This window comes from Miniopterus schreibersii (assembly GCF_964146895.1).
Source record: "Miniopterus schreibersii genome assembly, chromosome: 3".
In the NCBI taxonomy this organism is placed as follows: Eukaryota; Metazoa; Chordata; class Mammalia; order Chiroptera; family Miniopteridae; genus Miniopterus; species Miniopterus schreibersii.
The window spans coordinates 74,541,411-74,569,096 of record NC_138103.1 but is presented as its reverse complement, the minus strand read 5'-3'; the positions used below and the strand labels follow the sequence as shown (position 1 = coordinate 74,569,096).

General features: G+C 41.8%; 1 long non-coding RNA gene across 1 annotated transcript in view; it reads right to left on the bottom strand.

Annotated features, from left to right (window-relative positions):
• The window catches only part of LOC308555385, a 231,784-nt gene that overhangs the window by 14,881 nt on the left and 189,217 nt on the right, over positions 1 to 27,686 (bottom strand). The window lies entirely within an intron of this gene.

Below are 27,686 nucleotides of genomic sequence, written 5' to 3'. Positions count from 1 at the left end.
CGATAACTCTTTAGCCAGAGTTATCTCAACTATCTCATGGCTTGAAAGGCATGACATCAGGCACCATCTCTCTTCGCTCACTAACTGGCTTGCCTGCTTTGTGGAGCTGCCCACTGTTTATAAATGCTGCAGACAAGTCAGGTCACTATGGCTGCCTGCTCCTTGGCTGTCTCAGGAGCCCACAGCTGTTCCGCTCAGCATGGGGTCAGGCTTAGGCACCATTAAGGCGTTTCTTCACCCACCCTGCTTAAGGCTATCCCATTTAGCAACTTCAGAATTCTTGTTGCCCATTGTCTACACTTACATAACTTGCATGTATGTTGCTGCAGACGCTGCTTGAAACTATTAGACTGTGGGTACTTTCCAGATTCTGGTCACTTGCGACTTCCAGAAGGTGGGCTGAAACTTTAGTCAGCCAGCAGTTACAAAGAGTACAGCAGAAGGAAAACTGGATGAAGCCAGAAAACCTGCTTTCTGGTCTCAATACTGCCACTACCTCTGTGTGACTTCACCAAGCCATTACACATTCCCGATTCTAACATCCCACCTATTTATAGACCATCTTTCAACACCTGGTGCTATGGGAGATGTAGAAGAATAAGGCACGATACCTGTCCGCAGAAGCTTAACATCTGGTGGAAGATACAAGATCAGTATGCTTGTGATGAGGGAACTGTGCAAAATAGGGCAAAGTCCAGTGTTAAACTGTGCGTATGGATACTCACGGGCCGTCAGGTCCCAGAAGAGAAGTTCAAAGAGGGCAAGAAGAGGATGGGCTTGATTTGGGTCTTAAAAGATGCACCAGACTTTTCATGCCAAAGAAGAGTAGGGTTGATATTCCAACTGAGGCAGGAGTGAGCATAATGAACTCAGGACAGACCATGTAAGGGCTAAGGATTCAGGGAACCCTAAGGACTGTGGAGGACATTGAAGGTCAGAGGAAAGAGTTGGTGTGATTGACCTAGAGGTGATATGAGGTGATGAAGCATTTACATAGTGAGGAGTCAAACAGCTAGAAAGTAACTTATAGGCTTCATATCACGTAATTTCACATGCACTCCTTCCTTATCTGTTCCCCCACCTCCTCACCCCCCATGGAGCCCATGATTTGAAACAATATATATTTATTTAGTAACAATTCATTATTTTCACTCATCAGAAACACTGAGTTGTCTACTAGGACTTCTGATAAACATGAGCTGACCCTGAGGTTTGCACCAAGCTGATGTAATTATAGCCAAAAATAAATCAACAGCATGCTTTAATGAGCCTATGTTCACTGAAAAATTATACAGCTAACGTTTTTGAAATACAATCAATGGTCCCAGATTGGGAATCAAGGATTTAGATGAAATTCCTTATTTTGTAGATAAGAAAAGTGAAGACCACCAGATCCAGCCTCCCCCAAGACCTTTAAGAGATTTAGAACAAACCTAGGGGTACAGCATCATGGGTGCCAGACCCTGGTTCAAGGATTGTGGCCCCAGTGGATAGGAGGGGTGAGACTGCAATGATGGTGGGAAGCTAAAGAAGAGCATGTGTTAAGACAAAAGCAAGCATCTGCAGTAGGAATGGTGAGGAACAAACAGATCCCAGGCATTTTGAAGAAAGACTCGAAAAAGACTGGGTAACGGGAACTGTGATATGTAGAGGAGGGTGTATCTGTTACAGTTCTTTGTAAACCACAGAAACAGACTCTAGCTGTCAAAAGACCAAAAACAAAAACAGAAACAACAAAAATCCTCACAATAATGAAAGGTTATGGAAAGCTCAGAGAACCTAAGAAAAAGCTGAAAACCATGGGGACTCAAAGACCTAGGTTGCAAAAACTGTGAGTTTCTTCAGGACCCTGTAACCAGGATGACTCCAACCCACTATTTCAGTAATTTGTCTCTGTGCTCAAGATTCAAGTTCTGAGTTTCGAGGCAAGAATAACTAAAACAGTGATGGTGGTATTAGCCAAAGTCAGGGACCTGAGAAAAAGGCATGGTCTTGGATGAATCATTTTCCTTCCCAAGCCTGAAGATTAGAAAACTTCCAGCTCTACAATGCTATGAGTTAGTAAGTTGGAGTTTCATTCCTTAATGTTCCCAACCTCTCAATTAACCTAGTCTTTTAGGTTTGCTTCTCCCAGAATCACATCCTGGGACAAGGATTTGAGGGCAAGTGATTTGAGAGGTGATCCAGGAGGCACCGGTAAGAGAGGAAGTGAGATGGCAAAGGGAAGAAAGTCAAGGCAGTGTGTTTGTGAACAAACTGTCATGAAACTCAGGGGCTCAGCCACACTGGGAAGCTCTGGGAGACTGTAGAGAACCCACTGCAGTGTTGACCCGCCTGAGGGTATGGAGACTGAGCTATTTATCCACCTGCTTTCCTTGGTCACCGGTGAGGGCTGTTTCCAGGGGCATTAACTTCTGGCCTGTTCCAGATGAGCTGAGCACGCTCCCAAACTGACAAGGCTCTCCAACAGAGAGTGTAGGAGCTGGTAGCAGAAAGCCACTGGCATGTAAGAGGAACAGTGAATGCCAAGGCTATATGAGCAGGGCATCAATAGCAGCTACTTTTCAAGTGTTTGCAACAGTTTAACTTTTCACAGCACATTCACCTTGGAGCCATAATAATGTTCCATCAGAAGAGTCAACCAGGACCATCAGTGAGAAGTTCATGAGCAATACTGCAGGGCCCAGAAAGAGCTTAAGTCTGCACTGCCTTTCCTCCCATGTTCCTGTTCAACTTCATGGTCTTTCAGTTGCTTGATTTCTGTGGCTTCTCGTTTGTTTCACGCCTGAAGCCAGTGTTCCTTTTCTCAATGGCATTTTAACACCACTGTCCAAGACAGCCATGATGCTCCTCTGCTGGAACGTGCAGGGTAAATGGGTGGGAAAGTATTACAGCTTAACTTAGAAGTGTGAAAACAACACTGGGAAATCTGTCTGAGGCTGTGGCTCTTGCTCAGTAGAAAAATCACCCTTTAGGAGAACAGATGTTCATTTTGGTGAACCAGTGGTGGCAAAGGTTTCACTCTGGTTTTGCATCCGCTGCCTTTGGAAGGTCTCAGATGGCATCCTGCCTCTGCTCTGTGAATCTCAAACCAAAAGAGTGATGGAGGTGTCATAATTGTGTCATGACAGATCCATGGGCTCATGGCTAATCCATTACCTGTCTTGCGTGGCCTACTAGCTCATATGTTCCACTCTCTCAGCCAGGCCCTGCCCTGTTGTTCCTAAGACAGTTACTTGAGCTGCTATTTCAGTTCAAGTAATGATGGGGACACTGTTACAGAATATTCTCTGGATGTGTCATATGTATTAGTTATTGCTATTCAGTCACATTATTATGTATATTTTTACTACCCACTTATCTAACTCAGACAAATTGGGAAAGGCTGGAAGGTATGTCCCTAAAGTTATTTCCCTCCTCATCTGTCTCCCTTCTTTGCCTAGGTGAGTGATCTTTGATATGTAATTTATACCATTACACAGATGAACTAAATCATCAAAATAAAATATAGCCAATATCTATATCTTCCATTTATTTAATACTCAACATATAAGAATTTAAAAAGTGATTGAAGCCATAGCCTGAAACACAATACATTTAAGAAATTAATATACTATTTTAAAATTCCTTTATAACTTAGTAAAACCCCTAATTATGGGCTTTCATAGCTTAACTGAGACATGTACCCCTCCCTAATTAGCTCTATTTCCTACATGCCCTGGTCCAGGGATCCAACATTCTGCCCCAGAGATCCAACTATGGTCTAGTCCCCACATACTTTGCCTGCACTGTACCTAAGTCTTTAACTAAGTCGTTTCCTCCCACTTGAATACCTGCTCCCAGTGTGCCTTCTCAGTGTCCACACCCCTTCCCGCTTTAGTATCCAGGAAGGCGGTGCAGAAGAGAGGTTGAAGACATGCATTAGAGTTTGTAGAACCAGGTTAAGCAGCACCAGGTTTAAGTCATAGTTTGTTCTTTATTAGCTTCATGACTTAAGCTAGTTACTTAAAACTTTGAGCATCAGTTTTTTCATCTATGCAATGAAACCAACTACCCAATTCCTAGCATCACTTATTTCCCACCCCCTAAGCTCAATGCACGGTCCAAAGGTATTTTCATGTTTCCCCCCCTTGGAGCCAAATCAAAGATCCTACTTATTTAAATTGTGACTATAAATAAAAAATAAACACCATAAAAGATGTGCTCTCCTGGTCATCACCTTACTTGAGGGGAGATTTATATACTTCATGCTAAAGAAAATCAGTTCTCAAAAGCAAATACTGGTTTACCTAATGACTTTGTGCCTTCTCTCTACTCACTCCAGAAATCCCACTAAATTGATGGCTAAGAATAAAATGTTATAAAGTTTACAAGGATTATGTAGGCTTCTACTGGCCGGAGCTAGTCTAGACCATTAGAGGCTGAGCGTCTACAAGCAGTACTAGAAACACAGGCAGGCCAGGATGCTCATCAGGCAGAGCAGAGGAGGAAGAGACCTGTTTGCTTGGGAAACTCTTACTTCCCAAGGATCCACCAAGCCAAGGGGAAGCTTTCCACACACAGTTGGGGGTGGGCAATAACATGGTAATAAATATAGCCTTTGACACTGACCCTCAATTTGTGGAATAGCTGAGGTCATGAGCCCTTCTGGGTTCCTTTTTCCCTCTGGTAGGTTTTTTCTTAGAGACCACTAAGGTCCTCAGTGCCATTGCACTGCTTGTCACTGTTCTTCATGGTGGCCCTATTGTATAGTCAGAGATACAGTTATCACCATTTACTGAGGCCTTGTTGAGCACCACAAACTGGATAGGTACTTGGGAAAAATTGTGGTTCTCATCATTTTCACATCATTGCCTATACAGAAATTGATAATGCTTTTATAGCACATTGGTATTAATGGATAAGGCTGCCTGGGCTGAAGGTGACTAGCTCAGAGCTACAGCTGCTCTAGGAAGGAACCATGAGGGCTGAAGGGACAATATCTCAACTCACCTTTATTCCTTTTACAATATGAAAGTAAGTCCTGGCCCCGACAGATTGTTTCATTTACTCACACAATAATACTTGGAGATAAATATTATTTATTAGTTACTTCACAAGTTCACATACTTAGTAAATGGTAAAGCCAGGATTTGAATCTGGTCTGTTTGATCCCAGGTTATCTTTTCTCTATCATGAATCAACCTGCTTTTACAGCTGCTGATGCTGACTCTACAGTCTTAGAGATGTGGGTGGAGGTCTTGCTAAAATAGCAGAAGGCCTGAATTTTGATGTCCAGGCTGGCACCTGGGCCAGGCATCAACACGAGATGTCCATATGTGTTTTCACATATGGATCTGAAAAGATTAGTCTTACAGTCCTATGAGAAAGTCTGCAGAGAAAGGCACGTTGACCACCTAAAGGTGGCATCTGTCCAAAGGGTCTAGACACCAAGGAAAGGTACAGGTAATGGGCACCAAGGAAAGGCAACAGAAACCAGAATGAAGCAAGAGTCAGAGCAGCAGGTGGGAGGTGGGGACTAACACAATCTCCGTGCCAGGGATTCTCAAATGTGAAGATGTCAGAATCATTTGGACAGTTTGTTCAAACTAAGATTGCCCCACACCCAGAATTTCAGATTTGGTAGATTTGAGGCAGGGCTGATCATCTGTATTTCTAACAAGTTCCCTAAAGATTCTGATACCATTGGTCGGAGACCAATAACCTTAGCCAAAGAAGTAAATGTGGCTGCTTTTTATGGGGACTACAGTCTTGTCAGGGCATAGAAGGAACATATAAAAGGACAGAGGTCTCAAATGTTACAATTCTCTGTCCCCAGCCACTTACAGTGCCCTCACAATGTAAGGTCAGAAGTCATTAGAGTGACTTCATTGAATACATTTAATGTCAGATGTCAACCAGCATCCTAGGCACCTTGACCATCTCCTAGCTAAGGGGACTGAAAGAAATGTGTATTGGTAAAAACACACAGCCACTGGTATGTTTAACCTTTGATGTTTTTGCCAATAATCCAGCATTCTTCTAATTCCATATTTTTTTAAACCCAAAGCATAGAAATACAGTTTTAATTGTCAACAAAAAAGTGATGGATCTCTCCTCCATTCTCCCACAGTCAGCTGATAAAAAGAATACCAGATAGTAAATCCTTTCATCTGAGTTCTGGGATTATTCATGCAATGACATCATTACAATGATGTAGGATCCTGAGTCTTTTAAGAGCACCTCTCCCTTAGCCATGATTTCTTTCTTCTTTGTATCCCAAGCACAGCTAACACAATGAACTGGCACCAACTGGTGGCCCCTGAGCTACTTCAATCCCCATCTGGCCTCATTCCCTGTTGGAGAGCTTGTCAAGGCAATCTGCCTCTGAATTAGAGTGAGCCTCTCTTCACTTACACTCCTTCAGGGGGAAATTGAATTTCTTCCAGAGCAGGTGTGCTGGTTGTTTAGAAGGATGCAGGTAAGACACAGGCAATTGCACATTTATCCCTGAACTTTAAAGAAGCCATAGATTTCAAAAGAAAATAAATCTTTTAATCCTTCTACAGCTATCCTCCCTTTAACTAAATAACTGGCATTTAAAAGAAACCATTATTGAACCTGCCTTCTGAGCCCTTTTATAAGGGTTAACAAAAACTTTTCCTAAGAGCCAAGGGCTCCTGTCTTTCCAGATTTGGGCCTCATTGTGAGTATTTAAGAAAAAATCCTGTTTAGTCAAAATAGGCAATTGTTTTTATTTCTTCTAAAGATCTGTTCACCAGGAGCAAGTTCAAAATAAAACCACATTGCACCATAGGCAGTTTCAGGCTTTTTGTACTCTTGTTAGAATCCCTGTTCCAAGAAAGGGGGTCCACACTGTATCCTGGAGAGGCCACCTGGCAGCACCTGCCCGTCCCAGTGCACAGCAGAGTGATGATGATTGAAGGGTCCCAATGCCTGCCTCTGCCATAACCAGTTAGTGGGTACCAAGGGGAAAATTATCTCATTAACAAAAGTGTCTAAAAGAAAAATACTTATGAGGAACCTAAAAAGAAATACATAGGGCCTACATCAAGAAAATTCAAAAAGCTTACTGAGAAATATAAATGAAGGTTTTTATACAAGGATAAATATATAATGTTTCTAAGTGGAAAGACGGAATAGAGTAAAAATACCAATTCTTTCCTCTTTAATGCTGTGATTTACAATAAGAAGTACTTGATCATGTCCAGTTCCTGGCACAAAGCTCCAAAACCCTTGAAATTTCCCAAGTGATAGAGCAATAAAGGTGTCTTTTGTTAATCATAACAAGTTCCTTTTAACTACACTTGAGTTTGTGTTAATGGAGTGATTTGGGGGAGCCCCTAAGAATGGGGACTGGTTCGTCAGGGGAACCAACCTTTTGTTTAGAGGACCCAGGAGTCTTCTGTCAAAATGCAAAACCCTCAAGAGTCAGCCTGGGGAGGAGTGGGAGCAGGGTGGAGGGGGTCAGTGGAGGGAAAAAAGGGGACATCTATAATACTTTTAACAATAAAGATTTAAAAGAAGCCTCAAGAGTAAGAGATGATATTCAGCAAGCATACAACACATGGCAACATGTTGGTAATATATTAAAGCACTTCTGATTCTTGAATAGCAACTGCCTGAGACCCCTCCAGTGCCTGCCTTCCTTTTACCATCTGGCCACCCCATCCCTCCCACAAGATTCATCCTCACCACCCCAAGAGCCAGCAACTAGAGGAGCCACATCCAGCCGGAAAGAGCCACCAGGCTGTGAAGCCTCCACCTGTGTCCATTCTGATCTGTCAGTGCCTGCATCAAGTCAATTGTTACACCTTTAGAGTATTGCTCCTGATAAGAAGTATGACAAATTGAGCCATTATTAAGGTTTAGTTGATCTAGTAACTGCCCTGTTGGACAGAAAGTAGGACCCTGAGAGCATGGGTGAAAAGCTAGATCCATTTTGATGGATGCACGGCAGAAAAAACAGCGTCAGCCAGGAGGCTACTAGGAGTAACTCAGACATCCAATGGGCAACCAGGTAGCTCCTGATTTGTAGAGAAAGCCTGTAGAAAGGGAAAAAGTAGGGGGAAAGGAATATTGAAGATTCCTGAGACTAGACTTCTTTAATTTCATAATTGTGCCAATGACTGACCAGGCACCTGGGTCAACTTTTCTCTTGTCTATTCCAACCCTTCATTTTGGGTAAATTAAAGTTGCACCAAGCCAGGAGGCCAAAGCCCTCCTGCAGGCTGTGAGTAAAACAGATAAGCACAAAGTGTGGAGTCTTCCTTGGCCAACCCACCTCCTCTGGTTTGGGGCATGGGGGCGGGGGGAGCAGGTACACGAGCACCAGGAATGCCAAATGTATACCCTGCTTTGCACAAGGCAGGTTTGCACCAGGGTAATTGTCCCACCTAAAATGCCAATAGCACCCCATTGAGAAACACCAAGGAGAAAGTTCAGTGCTATTTTTCCTTTACAAATCTTGCTAGCTGAGATTTTGCACTTTTGTTGTTGTTGGGGTAGGGGAGGAGCATTTCTTTAATAAAAAATAATAGAGTTTGAAAAAGTTTTTGGGTTTTTTTTAAGTCAAAGCATTTTTTTAAAAAACTTTCTTTGGTGTTCAAAGAAAAAGATTCTAATAATGACATTTTGTGCCAAGAGTCATTAGACCAAAATATCTGCCTGAAGCAAAATTTTATGGCCAAGTTATGAACCTAGAAACAGAACCTTAACTATTGTGATAGGAACTGACTGTAGTAATAAAAGTGAATTTGTTAAATAAAATATGTTTATAATTCACTGGGCTCAGAATCAGGTAGGTGAGAAGAAACCTCCAGTGAGTCGTTACGATTTTGCAAAACAGTAAAGAGCAGTTTGCTCTGTAGGCAGGTAGAGGAGAGCGTGCCCTATCATCATTATTACAGTGTGCGATTTCATTTATTCATGGGGTGCCAGGGATGTGTGGCCCTTTTGAGCTGCTAAAACACAGTAGACAAAAGCAAGAAAATAAAATGAAATCCTGGCCTTAAAGAGATTGCAATTGAAATGTGTGAGCAAGTCCAGTTGGCTGATGACAAGAAACATTGGGAGAACATTAATGCAATAAGCTTTTGCAGATCCTGGTGGGTTTTCGCAATGATTTTGAACGAGGAAAGGAAGGACAGGATATAGATTCATTTGGAAGTTATTCTGGGCAGCCAAGGCAATGTGAGAGAAAACAAGGCCTTGTCAAAAAGTAAGACTCTCATTGGGGCATAAAGACTAGAACCAAACAAAGGAAGGAAGGTTTCATATTGCAGAGGATAGAATTCAGAATTCTTTTACTGTAGGAGATAAACCTTGGCTAGTGTATAAAAGAAGAAAAGGTAGCTCCAGCTTTTCCCGCAAATGGATGACCTATATATCATCTAAAAGTGTCGACAAATACTAGCCGAATAAATGAGGATCAAACACAGGTGACAAGGCATAAAAAAGAGAATCAAAACTTAGGGAAGGTCGTGCCTCCAAACAAGCCCAGATGTTTCTAGTTTCAACACATTTGAGATCAAAGTAGATTTAAAAAGAGAAAGAATTATGGTCTGAATTATGTTCCCCTCAAATTCATATAGGTCTAGCCCCTAGTACCTCAGAATACAACTGTATTTGGAGATAGGGTCTTTAAAGAGGTGACTAAGTTAAAATGAGGCCATTAGATGGTCTTTATTCCAATCTGACTGGTATCCCTATAAGAAGAGGAAATGTAGATGCACAGAGACTACAGGAATATGTGTGCACACAGAAAAGGCAATGTGAGGACACAGTGAGAAGGTGGCCATCTGCAAACCAAGGAGGGAGGCCTCACCAGACCTGCCGACATTTTGATCTCAGACTTCCAGACTCCAGAACTATGAGGAAATAAATTTCCATTGTTTAAGCCACCCAGTTGGTTGCAGCTGTCATGGTAGTCCCATCACACTAATACAAGAGAGAGAGAGAATAAAAGAAAATTTTAAATACAAAAACAAAAAGAGAAGAAGCCAAATTAATAGTAGGGCTTAAAAATGACACTGAAGTAGACTTGTGTGACCTTAGAAATCATCATCTATAGTAGAGAAAACTGGAGTCCAAAGAAAGAAAAATTGCTGTGCTAAGTCACAATCAGTTGTTCATAACATTACCATTAGTACTCAGGTATCCTGACAGCAATCCTGAGCTCTCTCTTTTTACTCACTTTATCACCTTTGCCCCAATGTGGCCTTGATGGGTGCAGGGCTGAACAACTGCATCCACTCTGGGTATCCTCCATGTATTCTCCTGCTATGACCAGGGCAATCTTTCTATTATTATTTATTTTTTTATTTTTTTAACATATCTTTATTGATTTCAGAGAGAGGAAAGGAGAGGGAGAGAGAGATAGAAACATCAATGATGAGAGAGTCATTGATCAGCTGCAGCCTGCAACACGGGCATGTGCCCTGACCAGGTATCGAACCCCGATCGCCTGGATCCCAGGTCGATGCTCAACCACTGAGGCACGCCCAGCCGGGCCAGGGCAATCTTTCTAAAACCCAAACATCATCTTGTAATTCTCTCACTCACAACCTCAATAGCTGTCCTTTGTCCTCAAGTTCAAACTTTTCCCCAGGCCTATTCCTCCTCCTCTACCTGAAAGTCATTATTCAGGTCCTGAAAGAGGGCTGGACGGTCTCTTCCATCCAGACCTCATAGTATTGTCCTTCTGTCTGGAGCACTCCAGACCTTCCCTCACCCCTGACTCTTTGGGTGGTAAGTTCCTATAATTTTTCAGGTCTTTAGCTCTTGTTTAAAGATCACTTTTTCTATGAGCCCCAATTCTGAATTAGCTGGCCTTTCTAAATACTCCTTGTATTTCCCTAATTTTAACACTTATCATATTATATTGTAATTAACATTCCAATAGGCCATAAGCTGGATAAAGGTGAGAACCAGGTTTGTCTCATGTTTAATAAATATCAGTTGAGGAAATTCGGTGTGATGTATGTTTTAGAGAGGTTTCCTTTGCACTGTCTCAGATTTTGGCAGACATTTTTAATCTGACTAGCCCATTATAGCCATATAGATGCTTAATAAATACTAGCTGAATAAATGAAAATGCAGATAATACAATATGTACTATCAGAGTACAGGAAAAGGGCCACATGTTGTAGCTGCTTCACACTTCACCAAGTAATTCATTCATCTGGCCCATTTTACCCATCCTCACACAAGAAAAGGTGAGGCCACAGAGCACAGGATGGGAAGATTCCTGAAGGTCATTTAGGAAATAGACCTGATGAGAAGGGGGTTGAAAACCTTTAGGAAAGGTGGGAGAGCCTTTGGAAGCCTCTGGAACCAGTATTTCTAGTGCTGGCCTACCTCTGGCCATGTTAGGGTCTGCCAACAACATCCCCAGGGAGCCCAGGAAGGAGGAGCAGAGATGGACCTTTACTGAATAATCTTTGAATCTAGCCAAAGCCCAGGACATTAAGAGGTTAGGTGACTTACCCAAGGTCATGAAGCTAACCAGGTAGGATGGTAGGAGCTGAGATTTGAACCCAGAAAGTGTGGCTCCAGAGTCTGTGCTATTAACCACTACAGTACCTGGTAGTATGGATTTCCTGAATTCTCCCATTGGTGAGAAATGGTGGTCAAGGCTTCCTCACTGGAGTGGTGCATTCTTGCTCTGCCCTCTTGCACATTAGACATACTTGTGGGGGAGGGGTCCAGTAAGCCCTTTCAGAAAGAGAGATTTTTCTCTCTACAGGTCTGCATTCCTACCAGTGGAGTGTCACCAGTCAGAAAAGGCAGGTGGCAAATTTAAGCAATTAGTGGAAGTCAGGACTCACAGTCTTGAGAATAATTAATGTTGTCTTCTAATCTCTTTCCATATTGCTTAAAAACTCTGCATATTGCTTAAAAGAAATGTCATCTACGCCTCACTGTTTCCAGAGCTTGCCTGTGAATAACAGCATTTTTTTTTCAGAGCTCTGCAAAAGCATCATTTAAAGGGTCTTTCCCTCAATTACCAGCCAAGTCCACACACGTCCCTGCAGCTATGACTCTTCTAGGCCCTGGTAAGGGGGAACTGCCAGAAATAGTGAAATATGTAGTTACAAGATGACAGGGAACCTCCTCCCCTGTTGCTCCATTGTTCCCCCCATTGCCAGCTGGCACCTAAAGGACAGTGATTGGAGACCCAGAGAAGATTACAGCACAAAGATCTTGAGGAACTGCAGAAGCTTCATGGAAATGGTATCACGTGATGTATGGTGAAGGACGAGAAGATTCTTCACAGGTGAAGAGGGGCAGAGACTGCAGACAGAGAAAACAGCAAGAACAAAGGAAAAGAGGTAAAAATGCAGGGAATGGGTGAGGAAGAGGCAGTCTGCTGTAGTGTTGAGTTTTGTGATGAGCCTTTAAGACCAAAGAAATGGGTTCAGTTTGGAAGGCATTAGAGGATCACAGAAAGTTTTTGAGGAGAGCCGTGACATGAGTGTTAGGAAACAGAGGGGATCTTAGAGACGGCCCAAGTGCCTCACTTTACTGTAAAGGAGAAGAAAGGAGAGAGGACTGGGCCAAGGTTCACCCAGAACCAGATGCCAGGTCTCTTGACCAGAGTCCAGTGCTCTCTACACCAGTCACCCCCTTTTTTCCAGTACACAATTATGTCTGCTTGTGTGGCACCTAACTGGTATTATCCATGGTGGCTTTCTATTAGTTTGCTGGGTTTTGTTTGTCACACTCCTACCCACTCCCACTGCACGAATGGGACTTGCTCACATGGTTAGGAGGCAGCTAAAGAACTACCCTATTTTGGTTGCTTAGCATGTCCCAGGCCCTGAGCTAAACACCTCACACATTTTTTTCTCATTTAATCCTCACAACATCCTTATCATGGGTTATTATCACATAGTACTTTGCCAAATATCTAACAATCAAAAAGAGATTGGGCTAAAAAATATGAAAACAAACTAAGTGTTCATCAACAGATGAATGAATGCAGAAAGATTATGTCAGACACACATGCAATGGAATATTACTCAGCCTTTAAAAAGAAGGAGACCCTGCCATTTGCAACAACATAGATGAGCCTGGAGCACATTATGCTAAGTGGAATAAGCTAGTCAGAGAAAGACAAATTCTGCATGATCTCACTTACATGAGGAATTTTAAAAAGTAAAACTCACAGAAGCAGAGAGCAGAACTGTTGTTGCCAGGGGCTGAAGGGTAAAAGATATAGAGAGATATCGGTCAAAAGGTACAAAGCTTTATTTATGCCTGATGAGCTCTGGGGATCTAATGTACAGCATGATGACTACAGTTAATAATACTGTGTTGTATACTTGAAATTTGCTAAGAGAAAATCCCAAGTGATCTCACCACAAAACAGAGTAATTATGTGACAGTGTTGCTTCAATGGCTTTAGAAAAAGAAACAAACTCTTATGTTCTTCACATACTCATTTGCTGTGGATTGAATGTCTGTGTCCCCCTCCCAACCCCCAAAATGTACATGTTGAAGTCCTAACCCCACCCTCTGTCTCCTGTCTTGTATCTTATTTTTTAACTTTTCACTCATAAGAAATAGCCATGGTACCCTCCAAGTCAAAAAGCATTAATGGCTTGTCTTTGTCTACCAAAGTCACTGTATGAGCACTTTGGTCCCCCGTACCATGGCTCAGCCTCCCTTGCTTGCTTTCTCACTGACGCTCTCCTGCCTTCAGACTAGTCTAGATCCTGCTTTCCGAGCATCCCACCTCCACACCACTGCTCTCTCTTTCCTCCCCCTGGAGTGTCCTCCTGCCTGCATTCACCACAATCCTATATTAACCGTCGAGGCTCATCTCCCAGCCGTGAACTTGTCCCCAGTCTCACCAACCAGATGTGACTTCCTTCTCCCTCCTTTGAATTTCATTTGAACATCCCTTTTGGAACTTATCTGACCTCCCCTTCCATTTCGTTCTGTTTGTTGTGGCTCAGACTTCCTGCTAGAATGTGGGTTCTTTAAGACATGAGGGTGCAGCTTTGTCACTTTTTCCACCTCAGAATGACACCACACAATGCTCTGCGTTCTGCAGTGGAAGAGACCTTGAATGAGGTCATGCTTTTCTGAGTCATTTGAAAGCAATCCCCAACTGTACCTTTCCTTCTTGACTATTTGGAAGCATCAGTCATTCATTGTGAACATAGTACATGTGTCCCATTGTGTGCTAGACAATCTAGATCAGAAATCGCCAAAGTTAAAAGTCAGAATATTTCACTTAAACACAGATTCCCAGATTCCCCTGGAATACTGAAGAGTCCAGTAACACTGGACATTCCCCCACAGTGACCCCCAGAAAGGGTAAATTCGTAGCTACCTTCTTTGGGTGGGGCATGCCTGCTGCAGTCTCCACCACCTACTGGGCATGCCTCTTTTACTTAAGTCACCTGCTGGGCCCTCCAGGTACTTGAATTTGCAAGTCCTGGTCTAAATCATGTTTGGCCTTTGCCATTCCCAAAGAATGTAGCATTGGACGTTGCTCAGAACAAAAACTCTACACTTCCAAGTCTTTCAAGTTATTTTTTAAAACTCCTCTGAATATTGAGGATCTTGAATGATTTCCTGATGTACTTCTTTCTGAAAAGGTGTCTCCGAGTACCTTTGGAAATTGTAAATCGACAGCACACAAAGGCAGCATGAAAGTCACTTCAATGAATATAAAAATAAAACAAAATTGTAACATGTGAAAATGTCAAACTCTCATTAAAATACTAGAAATGTCATTTAATAAAAGAGTCTTGGAGATTCACACTGTTAAACTGAGATACTGAGGAACTTTATGCACATATTTTAACATATAATCAAAAGAAAAAACTGAACTGGGAACTGTAAGGAAAATAATTTTGCCATATGTACCCCAAAATGTAGTAAATAAACAATGAGCAGAGATGTGTTTTTACAGTTTGAATACAACATCAGGTCCCTAGAGCTGGGCTACAAGTCAACAGTATGTATTGTATTGAGAAAATGAACTCACTTTATTAAGCATCAAGAGCAAAATCCTCCGCAAATGTCTTCTCTAATAGAAATCACCTTCACTGCTAATTTGGAATCAGGAGCAATAGCCTTTTATTAAACTATTTACAAACAGCATTTCATACGTCAGAATATATAATCATAAATCAAGCCCAAGTTATTGCATTAGCTTCAAATAGACTCAGTTAGAGAACCTCAATGGAGATTTTTAAATGCCCTTCTTTCCAATTTTACCCATAATACCTTGCAACACAACTTAATTTTGATACTGAGTCTCTCATAAAAGTTCTATCTTTACTAACTCAAATAACACTGTTACAAAATTTAAATGAAAAACAAAACATGGCAAAGGGAAAAAAATTAACAGGGATAGCCAAGGGACTCCAGTACCTCTTCAAATGGAAATAGGAGATATATGGAAAGTCAATAAAGACTTGAGACAAAAAACAGGTCCCCACATTTAAGCAACATAGTGAATTTTTACCATCTGTGCCTACTGGCTTGAATAAACAAGAGATATTTGAAAGATGCTAACTATAACATGAGGCGTAGCAGGCAGACATTCAAAACAAAATGGGCATTATAACTGGAGTATGCAATGATCTTTGGGTGCGTTTCTAACCCAGTGGTACATCCTCACGAACAAGGGCAGAGGCTTTGGAGTTGATTTCCTGGTGATAAAGGGCAAGTACTTTCTATCCCTTTGTTTCCTTACCTGTAAATTGGAACTAACAGTGCCTACATCCTATGGTTGCTGTGGCGTTAAAGGAGTAGTGCATACGACACACTTAGGAGGACTGTGGTTACACTGTCATCCTTCATGTTGGCATCAAGGCAGATTGATATGGGGAAAGGTTGACATAGACATTAAACTTCAGAACAAATACACTCCATCTGTTGACTTTTTCCATTTGAAATAAGAAACTTGTATTGAACCAAGCCATAAAACAAAAATTCAACATTTTCGAGCAAGGAAATAAAAAAGGTCTTAAAATAAAAACAACTAAGTAAACCACTTCAAACCGTAAGTAAACTGACCTAAAACCACTGGACCAGAATAAAATCAGAAATATCAAAATGTTTTCCACACTAAAAGTAGAACAGTTATTTAATTAGGTTCAGTCCCTGGGACAGAAATGGTGAAATATATGTTTACAAAATAAAATGATTGATTTGTTATTAATGACAAACTGTGAGTCCAGTTTTGTTGTTTAACTTTCCACATTCCTAAGTGTTGTCCTCAGCCCCCTTGGCCTGGCTTTTCCATTCAGCCTTTGCCATAGCCACTCTTATGTAGGGGTGTTTTTACTTCTGCTCAGAGTGAATTTGGTAGCAACGGATGGTAGATGCCAGAAGAGTTATATGGTATCAGGGGAAATGGGTAGTGACTTGGCCAAACAATTTCTCAGAAATAAAAGGCCTGATGTGGAGATGAAAACACCAGGCCAGGTTGTCAACAAATATCAGTGGTTTCTGATCACAAGAAACAAGAGGCCCAACCAAATCTAACCTGCATAGAGAGCAAAGACCATACCAGCTATGAGTTGGAAGTCAGGCTGATGGACAAGAACCAGAGGGGAAGCAAACTAAACATCAAAAGTTCTGGTCCAGAACCAGACGTCCCAAATTAGAACTGGCCCATAGTAGAAGGTCAATCAGTGAATGAATAAATTAATGACCATGAATAAATGAATAAATGAAAGGATCGTGGAACTGCCTGGGAAAGACACAGTGTTAAAAAGCTTTCTTTAGTACTACCGTAAAGAATTAACTGCACTTAGAACACCAAAATCTCTCCAAAATACCCTAAAAGCATCTGATCCTTGTAATTCCAATGGACTTTGCCTACAGCAGTGGGCTTTAATGAACAGGTATATGTCATTTCAGAATTTGTCAAAATTCTATGCAAAGTCCTGCTTAGAACTGAAAAATACTTCCACCCCAAGTGTGGTCATTTTTATCTCTCATCCCAAGAGTAAGTAAACTTTTAGTCCAGCCATTTATCTTGAAGTATATGCCCCAAGTGCTACCATATACCCCACAATTCCATTCAGGAAGCAGGTACCCCATTCCATTTGTCAGCTGCCAAGGCCAGTTTTCAGTGAAAATGATAAAGTAATCAAATGGCCCATTAAAGTATAACATGGTGTCCCTTTATCTGCCTGTGTGCCTTCAGAGTTGTTTATAAAGGCCTTTACATCTCATTATCAGGATAAATCTATAGGTTAACTCCCCCCCATCCCCCAGCAAATCAAAAGCTTGACGTCTGTGTCTAAGGAGCTCTCAGTGCCCTACATAAAATAAACTCTAGCTGCCGTTAATGCCATGAAGGTAATGTGTGGGTAGAAAACTGAAAGGGGGAGAAACGTTTTCCACTTTGCTTTGAGTGGATATTAAAGTTTCTTTTGCAGTGGATGGAGGAACTTAACCGCTTTGCAAAATCTTACTACAAACTTATCTTTTCTAGTAAAAGCCTCATTTTGAGAATACTAGTTTAAAAAGGGGATCCTGGAAAAGCAAACAGTGGGACAGCTACAAGGTGGGTGTGTGTGGAAGAGGGGACAATGATAACAAAGACTCTTTTGCGCCAACCTGAGAGTCACAGTAAGGAGCCTCCTTTGGGACAGGAGGGTAAGCAGTGCAGCTGGCTACAGAGATGCCCATGTGACTGCATCTTGCTTCTGTGAGGCCTAGTGAGGGAAAGAAACAAATCGTTGCTTATAACCTACTTCTCCAAAACTTAAACAGCTGCTTTTCCTTTCCTGAGTGCCCTTTTTTTAAATTTTATCTTTATTGTTTAGAGTATTACAGATGTCCCCTTTCCCCCCATTGGCCCCCTCCGCCCCAATCCCGCCCCTTCCCCAGGCCTTCACCACACTACTGTCTAAGCAGGCCTTGGAAACTCCACCTTCAGCCCGGTTCCTGCCGGGTCTACTCGGTCATTCTCCAGGCTTGAAGTTCCCCGGGGTCCGCCATATTCCATTTCCAGCTTGTTTAGGACAAAGCAGGGAGAGAAGGGAAAGGAAAAAAGAAGGGTAATAATTTTGTTGTAAGTTTGAATTGAGCTTTACTGAGAAAAGAACCAAAACTGTGTTTAAAAAAATAATGCCATCCCTCCATATCTCAGTCTCTGTCACTGTTCCTCACCTAGGTTTTCCTTAGAGTGATAGGTGGTGCTCCAAGCCCTCCTTAGTGGTTAGGTGGTACTCCAAGATCTCCCTCTTAAGACTGAGCCCCTCATTTCAAAGCAGCTGCAAATATTGGGTGCTGGTAGGTCCCTAGCAATTGTCTTCGGCCCCAGGGTCCTAACCCCTCCCGGGGAGCAGCCACAGCCAGTGACTGGTTGGCCCAGGGATACAAAGGCCATCCCAGCTCCAGTGTGCCCCGTGGGATCAGCTGAGCCTCAGGTGCGGTGCCAATCTTCTACCAATCCCGACTTCCTCACTTCCCTACAGGAAGCACACAAATCTCTGCCTCAGAGTCTGTTTCCAGAGACCCCAATCTAAGACATGTATGGAAGCACATCATATAAAGTACAAGAGAGAAAAGACACTGGCCATATATACAACTTCCACCAGCCATTGACCAGAGAGTAATGATGTCAAGAGATGATTAGCTTAAAAGAATGCTTTTTTTTTTTTACTTTTTTTAAACTTTTTTTTTTATTATTGATTTCAGAGAGAGGGAGAGGGAGAGGGAGATAGAAACAGCAATGAGAGAGAGAGTCATTGATCAGCTGCCTCTTGCATGCCCCTGCTGGGAATCAAGCCCGCAGCCCAGGCAGGTACCCTGACTGGAAATCGAACCCAGATCTCCTGGATCCTAGGTCGATGCTCAACCACTGAGCCACCACTGGCAGGAGGAATGTTTCTAAGCAGCAGACTTACATTTGGACAAAATGGAGTTGGTCCTTTCCTCTCAGACAAGAATAGATGACAAAGGAAAGGAAGCTATCAAAACAAGGGCACAATTGCTACCTAGAAATAGTTTATGATTTCTCCCAATTGCATAGCAATTGGGATGTTTGCTCATTACATATAGAATAACATATAGTCCCTCATTGAATCCAAACAATTTCAGTAATGTTATAATTCTCAAAAACTCAGCATGAGTAGTTTATGTAGAGCAGTGGATAGCTGGGATTTAACGACTGTCTCGGGGCCTGGTAAAACTGTGTGGTGTTATTTGGATGATTGTGTCCAGGAATAATTGTTTCATTCATATTGAATACCAGGAAGGCTTTAGGAATTAAATAATTTATGTTGAATTAAGTTAAATAATCTAGCCAACAAACCTAATGAATCATGAACTGCACTCTGACTGGTGGAGAAGACACATTAGCCCCCCGAGAGTAGCTGCTTTCTCCACATAACCATCCAGGCATGCTACAGATAGATTTGCAAGTTGGCCGATAGAGTTGCAAAAGATGAACTGAGTGTACAAGATAGATACTTAATTCCCCAGAGACAGAGCTGACCAGTGCAGACTTGGTGGTGAATACTAAAAAATTATTACAGAAGCAATTTCAGGTTAACCTCAAATTTATGAAATCAATGCAAGTTATGCAGCTTGAGAAATTAACCGTGCTGTTCATCGTAAGATTGTTAATTACTGTCAGGGAGAAGTGTGTCTTTAAAGCAATAAACTTAAAGTAGGAATATTACATTGGTTTTGTCATAATATTGAGCATCTATAAAAATAAAAGGAATAGTCAAGAATAGGAAAAGGAAAATTTCTGTAAAACACACATATGTAAAATCACCTTTTATTTGCTGTAGCCATTTAAATAGTAAATAGAGGGTTACTTGCTATAACCCTGGGATTGTAAAGAATGTAATGCAAAAGCTAAAGAATAAATGAAAAAGATGACTAGGTATTTGACATGTTTTCCACAGACAATTTAAGAATTTACGTGAGCTCTGCTTGACGCCCTGGTGGGATGTTTGCGGGGTTTGTCCCCCTGAGGCTTTTTATTTCTCCTTGGAGGCTGTTTTCTTCTAGGAAAATAGTCATGGCCTCAGAAGCCCTGCCGGGTCTGTGGTCATGAGGATCAGAAGGATGGCGTCCTCGCACCAATACCCAGGCCACGGAGCAGTGCTCTCCCTTCTCTTTCATTCTGTTTTTTCTAGGGAGTTGAGATCATGATTAAAACAACTGAACACGAGATTTGCTAATCACTATGTTTACTGAAGAAATACAAGACTTGGGCAAAGTTTTAAGACACAAAAAGACCTGCGTGTCTTTCTCATCTTTAATAGGAAGAGTCACTAGATTTTCTAAAGCTGGTCTTTTTCTTAAGGGCAGAACATGACTTTCCAAACTTTTCGCAGGCACTCTCACAGTCTAGACTTCAGGCTTGTAGGTCTTTTTTTAACTGTTGGTTGTTTTGTTTTGTTTTCCTTTCTTAACAGAAGCCCTTTCCTGCCTCTCTACCACTGGGACAGAAGAATAACTATGATCACCTTTCCAAATACCTGGCCCAAAGCCCCGCTGTGTCATTTTTAAGAGCATCCGCTTCATTTTGAGAGTGCGTTTTTCTCATCTCAGGGAGTCAGTTTGTGGCAGGACAGTAAGCAGCTAGGAAAATCCCCGGGTGAGTGGAATGGGGAAACTGAGACAAGAAAATTAAACAAGGCCAGTTTGGGCAACTTGCAGCCAGCTTGAAATGGCAAGACCTTACCGTCCCCAACCAAGGACTCTTGAGAGCACATGGTTTACAGCCTCACCCCAACCAGAGAACACATAGCTCAAATCACCCTGGCTTGGGAAATAGAGAACAAAGACCTGATTAATGCCATTTGTGCCAGCTAAACCCAAGGACAGAGGAAGTCTGGGGGACAAATAACAAAAACCCCAAAAGCATTTGGATGGTATCACTTAGGGGCTGTTAGGCAGGAAAGATAACTGCTAGGGCAGAAAAGAGGGGAGGGGGGAATAGGGGAAGTTTATCTCAGCCACTAAACAAACAAATCAGCTGTCTTAGGACTTGCCAAACAAGGTGACCAGGTGTATGTACACACATCTCGAGATAAGCCACACCAGTGTAGACGGGGACTTTGAAACCTAGTCTGCTACCCAAGATATCTGGCAGGGGACCCTTGAAACCTATGGGGGGAAGAGGGAGTATAAAACCCTTTGACTAGCTGAGTTGCCCGCTTGTGCTTTATGCCAAGTGTATTCTTACTAAATTTGCTTGCTTTTTCCCACTCATCTGAATTCCTTCCTGTGAGACTGACAAGAGCCAAGGAGGGTGGAGCCCCCCTCCAACTCAGGGTACTCTCCGGTAACAGATACACTTATCAGGAGTTGGGTATGACAGACACATTGCCACAGGGGAACAAAACTGAGGCAGCTTCTGAAAAATCACACTTAAGAAATCAGAAAAGCAATTCCTTAGAAATGTTAGTAATATTATAAACTAAAATGCTGCATAGTACAGAATCAGGAAGTGTTGTAATTACCATTATCATATGGGCAGAGAGAAACAAACTTAATCTGACAGGAATGCAGAAAGAAAAAATATCTAGAGACAGTTGCTTCAAACAGCTCTTTCTCCTTGGTTTTTTTGTTCACACATTCTGGCATCTTTCTAGACAACCTTAGAAGAGGTGATGACCTTGCAATTCGATACTAGTAACAGCAGCACAGCGGTTATTACCACAAAAAGGCAAGTCGACGTCCAGATGCCACCCCACCATTCACTAGCTCTATGATTTGGGCAAGTATTCTCAAGTCATTTCATTCAGGTATCTTCATGACATGTCTTATTTACTTACTGCTTTGCTGTATTCTCTCTCTCTGCTAAAATGTAGGCCCCTCGAGGGAAGAAATTGTGTCTTTTCTGTTCCCAGCTTTCTCCCAAATACCTCTACTGCACACGGTAGTCACTAAAGTATCTGATGGAGGAATGAACAAGTTAACAAAACTTTTCAGGCCTCAGTACCTTGGTCTGGGGAAGGAAGAGTAGTAATACCGCCTCCCTAGAAGGATGAGAGCATCTCCGTGAGATGGCTCACGGAGCAGAGCACCTGACTGCTCTTAGGCGAACAGAAAGCATTGTCTTTCCTATATTTCTTCCCAGTTCAACCCAAGGCAGGCTCCAGGTATGTTTAGAATGGTGATCCTCGATATACTCTTCTTATGAATAAGTACTTTATAATGCTCTCTGTGCTATCCTGAGGTGAAATTCATAGATACATAACCTACTTATCTGCATAATTAAATATATATAATGCCCTGTTATATAAAGAAAAAATTGATGTAATTTATGAAAAAAAATGTGCTTCAACATTTAAATGTTAGGGTTTGACTCTACTAATAGACCAAGCAGCCCACAATTTCCAAAATGCCCCTTAGGGGGAGTATCATGCCCAGTGAGAACTGCTGTTTTATCCTTTGCTGGTAAAAGGTCATAAAAATAAAAGCTAAAGAATCTAGAAGAAAGGACATGGGAACCAGAAAATTACATCAGAAACAAATACGATCCAGTGGGAAAATGTTCACTTCAGGGACCTTGCACAGGGAAAGGTATTCCACAGCCCAGTGAGCAGGAGAGCTCATGACTTTCCCCACCGCTGCCTGGGCCTTTCACAAAACAAGCAGTCTTCAAACCTAACACCACAAAATGCAACTGAGGTACTTGCCAGCTCACAAAGTGTTAAAGATACAAGGAAACTTACAGATCACTTGCTTCAACCTCTTTGTTTTATCAGTGAGGAAACGGAGCCCCAGTGAGGGTAAGCGAGAAGCCCAAGCGTCCTGTTCACCAGCCCTCGTCTGAGCACGTGAACGCACCTGAATCTGAGACAGAATGTCTTAGTTCATTCAAGCTGCTATAGCAGAATACATAGATGGGTGGCTTATAAACAACAGAAATTTGTTTCTCACAGTTCTGAAGGCTGGAGGTCCGTGATCAGGGTTCGAGCACCATTGGGTCCTAGAGAGGGCCCTGTTCTTCCAAGGTTCTAGGTACTTTCACTGAGGCATCTTTGCCGCAAACGTTTTCACCCCATGACTAACAGGCCATAAGGCAATTCTGCCATAAAAAAATATCAAATAACTGGTTGACAGTTTGGGGTTTTGTTTGGTCGGTTTCATTCCTCCATTGACAAAATCAATTGCCTTCAGCAGGCTTAATGTGGTTAAGCTAGTTATCAGTTTGGTTTCATTTTTTCACTGACGAAGTTCTCACAGTTACCCCAATTTTATATTACATGTAAATCTTAGCTAGCCCTCATAATGGTCTATACAGTGACTAGTAGACATGGTGGTCTTAAAAGAGTTAGCATTTGTTTCAGATGACAATGTTTTGCCCTAAGAGTTGGTTCCTTATTTTGAAACGCACCTTAGGAGGAGAAAGAGAGGCCAAGGGCCTTCTTTGAGGGCTCGGAGTTGCACCCACATTTCCCATAGAAGAAAGGCAAGCTCATAGGTACCATCCACAAAATAAAGCCAGTTATTTGCACAGTATTGCCATGGATCTACACACATTTTAAATGTATTCAAATATTTTGTATTTCATAATAACATCTTTTGTTTGTTTGCTTTTTTAATCATCACCCAAGGATATTTTTTATTGGTTTTAGAGAGAGAGGAAGACAGAGAGAAAGAGAGAGAGAGACATCAATGTGTGAGAGAAACACTGATTGGCTGCCTCCAGCATGTGACTGACCAGGGATAGAACCCACAACCTTTTGGGGTAATTTAAGATGCTAAATAAGACTTTTCAACAATAGGAGGTTTGATCCCTACAGAGCATACCTCAATACTGACTCTAAGTTTGCTTCTCAGCTTTAGTGTCATTGGTTCCTTGAAAAGAATATATTTTCGCAGACCCAGCTAGTTCCAAATATTGTCTCGAATTTGACCACATCATTAGAAATCGTGGGTTAGCTCTGAGGCTCATATATGCCCAACTTGTCAGGGATGTCAAGTTTCCTGGTGGACCCAATTCACACTCTGCTCATCAGTCCCTCAGGAAATAGCCACACTGCTAGGGCAAATGGTTGACGATTCCAATCCCCCAATGTTTATGCTCCAAGAATAGCTGTGGAGACTCAAAGCATGAGCAATGCTACCTGTGAAACAGCTCTAAAACTGTGACTTCATTTCTATGCAAAAATTATACAACTTAAAAAAATCTGTGACTTCTCAGGCTCAGGGCATTTCTGCCATGGGAAATGACTGGCACTACCAGGTACCACTAGCTTAACCCACACACCTCTGGTTTAAATTGATAATCCCATACTTCCAGAAATAAAACCACTGTACTCTATTTTTCCTTTTAGTTTCAAATTAAATTTGTCCAATAGCATGACTCATCAGTCAGGATATGCATGGAATTCCAAAAGCTTTGGTTTCATAGAGCTCTTTTTAAAAAATAGGCCTCCCCGACTTGGTCCTCTAGCCACACTAAGGAACATAAGTGTCTACATTTGGTTTCTGTTTCCATATAACCCATAAATTCTCAGTGGTTAACAGCATGAACCTGAAACTATTGAAAATTATTCCCTCTTTGTTCATGTCATGCAGCAACTCGAACATTCCCTGCCCACACCCTACTAATTTTCCTCATGGAAGATGCTCAGAAAACCTATCTCCTCTCTAGTCTTGAATAATAAACTGGTGAATTTTTTTGCCTTATTTATTATGTGTCACATGATCTGTGGCAAGTGGACCCAGTTCATTTCAATGTAGGCTCAATTTTTTAAAATGTCTTACATAAGCCCTCACAATTACTGTGTGTTAATTATAACTTTTCTCCTAAAAAGCATTGGGTCAGTCACATTTGCCCCACTGGCAACGGGGACTTCCCCATTATTGTAGTTCTGGTGTAGTTTGGAGTCAAACAGAAATAACATTGAATTCCAGCTTCTCCATTTATTACTTGGGTTACCTTGGTCACTAGTTCATAGCACAATGAATCCTGAAATGACTCCCTGCTTGGGCAGTAAAGACAGCGCTGAGGTTATCTAATCTTGATGCCCCCAGAACTACTGTCCTAGAGGAGCTCCCCTGAACCTCATCTCCTGTGACCATAGCAAAAATAGGCATAAAGGAGAACATCCATTTTGAATGCTGTATCATTTTAGCAGGGTATTTCTTACTGCTTCTATTTGGGGGGCCTATGGAAGACCTAAAAGCAGCCACCAGCTGTTGTCAGCCAAGTCTGGGATATCTTGGGCAATACATCTCTCTTAAAAACTTAGCAGGCTTCTGTCTTTTTTGCTCCCTGTCAATTCTATGGATCTGTAGCCAAAACCAGAGGTCCTACTTTAAGTCTGAGAAACCTGTCTCCTGATACCAACCCTCTGGGTTCTGCCAATGTCTCTAGACCAGGATGAAATGGCATCAGCCACTGTAAAGTCATAATGACCTTTAAAGAACCCTACATAACACACACTGTGGAAGTCAAGGACCAAGGGCCATCCTTGACCATTTTACCTATGTCAGTTCTTCTCATTGCTTTTGTTTATTTATAGTGATACCCAGTGGACTGGAGTACATGGAATCTAAGTAGAATGAAAACCCAGACTAAAGGGAAGGGTAGAATGAGAGGCTGAGAATTCCCCCTCCATCGACCAGTTCGTGGGCACGTCTTAGTCACTGAAGTTTTTTAATTTTTCTGTCATGTACATGGGAAATGCCTTCCATAGGAATGTGGTCAAATAAGCAGTTAATTAAAATGACTGTAGTTCAATACACCCACAAATCTATATGGCAAATACTCAAGAATCCTCCAATCATTGAAAATACTGCTCTTACAAAGTCTCCTGAAGAACAAGGTAAGTTTTCTGTGTTTTCAATGTTTCTTCCTTGAGTCTCTAGAGAGACCTCAAGGAGTCAGGCAGGCATGTCTTTAAAATGTTATTAATATCGGCGGCTTGGGATGAGCAAGCGGTGGGTCCAGTGATCATCTGAGGGACTGTGTATTCTAAATGTTAATATTACTTGGAAAGATTACTTTGCGGAGGTCATAAAAAAGAGAACAAATCAACTTGCCTTTTGGAGAAAGAAGGGTAAACGAAGATATGTCTTGTGTATCTGTAATTAATGGGGTTTACAAATGACTCAATCTGCTTCCCACCTGAGTCCAGGGCTTGGGGAGCAAAGTGATAAATGACCAAAAGGATGATTTTAGCCAAAGGTAACTCTGCAGCAGAACACAGAGGCGGCTTATTATTACTTTTTTTTTAACCTACAAGGAATTTCACATGTATCTAGCTTTCAGTATGACTTCTTGGTGGGTGGGAGAAGGCAGCCTCGAACAGTGAGCATCTCCATTACTGCCTTATCGTTAAAGTTCTAGGCACCACTCCCTGGTGATGAAGTGCCTCTGCCATTATTAAGACTGTAGAATTATTAAGCCACCCTGAGTCACAAAGATGACTTAGAAATGTGCCTGTGGAGAGTTGTCTAGCCAGGTATTCTCAGAGGAAGAGCTGTCCAACCATGTACACATTTACTCAACCTTGACCTCTGTCATTTGTTGATCTTGTTTCCTAGGTCCCATCTCTTCTATCTTGGTTTACTATCTCATTTTAGTGTTATGCCATCTATGGGCTTGTGATTTCTATTTGAAAAACTCACTGGCCTTCTTTAAGAAAAACACCATTGGAGATTTTGATTGCCATTTTGCTATATGGGTCTAGAACTCACAGGATGCATTGGGCCATGGATAGAAATTGGAGAAACATAATATCATGGGCAAGAAAGAGACTGGTTAATCCAGTGTTTCTCTAGGCATAAGAAATACCTGCATCAGAACTCCCTGGAACTCTCTGAATAAAATGCAGATTTGAGGAACCATCTCCAAACTATAGAATCAGAGTTGGTGGAAGATGAGCCCAAATCTTTGTTTTTGAATAAATGCCCCCAAACAATTTCTCAAGCATCTGTATTTGAGATCCATTGGCCTAGAAACAGAGCCACCCTGAAGAGCTCCGTTTACTCTCTCAGGAGAAGAGGGTGAGCCAGCAAAGAGGCACCTTCCACGTGTTCCATTCTCCTTACTCCTTAAAAATAAAAAACAAAGCGTGGGTTTCTGTTTAGAGCTGATTAACCTTCTAGATTAATCCCACAATTCACATAAAATTAAAACTCCAGCTTCCCAAGGTCCACACAAAAGTCAGCTCTGACTCAGCTAAGTAGTGCTGGTCACCTTAGCTTGGGCCCTTGTCCTTTGTCTCCTGGGCTTCCTTCGCTCCCTCTCCCAGGCACTGACCTGACTCTTCCCTTTCCCTAGAAAGATAACATTTCCAGTGCACGAAATGTCACATTACCTTTGCTGAACAGGACATTTCAAATAAAATATTAGCAATAACAATTACCTCTAAGCCAGTAAGCCCTCTGAAGCTACTTTAAACCACCAAAGGATTTAAGGCAATTCCTTGAAAAGATCTCAGGCTTAATAGATTATGGTGCTGGGCAATGAAATATATTGGCTCACATTGCCTTAACTTGAGTTATGTGGCATTTTCACCTATAAAAGAAATTCATCACACAATCTGCTTCAGCAATTATTTAGTGTAAAAAATCAGGTGATGGAAATATATATAATGATGATGATGATGATGATGATGATAATAATAAACAATAATAATGATCCATCACACTGTGGATATGGCTACTTCTATAACCAGGGTATTATTGGCAAGGAAACCAGTAGGAAACAAAATAACTACCCA